Consider the following 1,934-nt stretch of genomic DNA (forward strand, 5'->3'; position numbering starts at 1 on the left):
AGACAAATCGGGAGGCTCTCGTGGCCTCTCATTCAATAGGTACCGGGTCGGAATCTGGATAGCGACAAAAAAAATTTTTCTCTAAAAATGTTCTCCATTCGAATCCTTTCCTTCTCTATAACAATGTTTTAGCATCTGCTTTCGTCTCCATTTTCTGCCACCACCACTCTCACCTCCTTTGCCCCATCCTCTTGGCTCCTGACTCATTCTACAGCCCTTCTACTGCCACTTTTTGGCTATTTCTTATTGCTGTCTTTAAGCTACACTCACTGATCTTATGGTAGGTAAGATCTACACCTAGGCCGTCTCGGACTAGGGCGATAGATCTCGGAGGTCCCGTGTGCAAGTTGCGCACGTTAAGGCGAGCATCGTAAAACACTAAAAGAAAAAAAGAACACATATCTGGAGGTCACATTTCGTTTCGTTAAACAACACAAAAAAGAACACATATCTGAGAATGCTCTATAGAACGAGGGTATAAAACTAACGTCTATTCTTTTTTTAGAATAACAATTGCGTGATTGACACTTTGACGCGAGTGCTGCATCAACTTAATTATTATATTAGATTTATTGTTCCATCAGCTAGAGCAATTTACACCATAAAATCTACAGATAGGGAACAGGTTTTACAGTATGGGTGATTAACTACTTCAGTCTGGAGATCACAATTCGTTTCGTTTAAAAAAAAAAGTTTTGAACTACATCTGACCTTAAACGAAGCAGTAAACACCAATTTACGAGACTATAAAAACGACATGAAATAGTGGTGGCATATTGAATTTATTGTGGATACATTCGGTATGTTTTTGGTTGTTGTGGATTCGTTTTTGTTTGAGTAAAGAGAAGCACATCGGTTGTTGTGGATTCATAGGACGTTAATTTTTAACCCGTACCAAGTTGGCCCCCAAGCCGCCTGGTTTTTTTTTTCTTTCTCTCAAATTCAGAATTCAGTTAACTCCACCCCCACCCACTCCCCTTCCCAAAACCCACCCCCGTTGCCAATGCCATTGCTTTTATGTGTTGTTTGTAATTGCGATCTTATAATTGTTAATTATGTTCTACGTCCCCTTCAACACAAATTAGATTGTTTCGAGCCTGGGGTGGGGGACGCTAGAACAAGCGACGAAAGCCAGGAGGACACTATTGAATTAAATAATCAAATACTAACAAATAGATCTGATCAGTATTTTCTCTTATTGTTCCATTTTAATTATGAAATATCATCGCACCAACTTGATTCTCGTAGTCAACGATCGCCTGGTACGATTAAGATCACTGACATGGCACCATTTTACGGAACAAGATGAAAGACCTTTTTGAGGCAGGCTACTTTGACCCTGCCTCTCAAGGCTATTCCGAGCTGACTGGGGTATAAGATATCAGCAGAAAGATCCCTATCCTATCATAATTCGCTCAAGGAATGCAAAGAGAAACTTGAGATTTAAAAGAACAGAAACGAACTCGATAGTATCTTTGTTGGCTCATGCAATGATACTGAGCAGACTGCGTGGCATACTGTTGGACAATGTGTCCTGAGTTGCCAGCCCACCGAGTACTTAGTTTTTTTATCATCATCATCATCATCATCATCATCATCATCATCATCATCATCATCATCATTGTATAAAGCAGATATTAAAACAGTTAAGACCTGGTAGTATTTCCAACAAAAAAATTATCACAAGTTCAACATTTCGCCCTCAATGTGCTTCCTCAGGAACATTCACAATATAAATGACAAGAATCTAGATCTACACATGTTGTAAAAACTAAAGTGCGTACATACATGTCACAACACTTAAAGGAGCGGTGAGTACAAATCGGAAAGGCCAGAGAGATGCCAACACTAAGGCCAGAAGTGGCAGAGAGAGAGAGAGAGAGAGAGAGAGAGAGAGAGAGAGAGGGGGGGGGGGGGGGGGGGGGGGGGGGGGG

The sequence above is a fragment of the Aplysia californica genome, unplaced genomic scaffold (genome assembly GCF_000002075.1).
Source record: "Aplysia californica isolate F4 #8 unplaced genomic scaffold, AplCal3.0 scaffold00090, whole genome shotgun sequence".
Lineage (NCBI taxonomy): Eukaryota > Metazoa > Mollusca > Gastropoda > Aplysiida > Aplysiidae > Aplysia > Aplysia californica.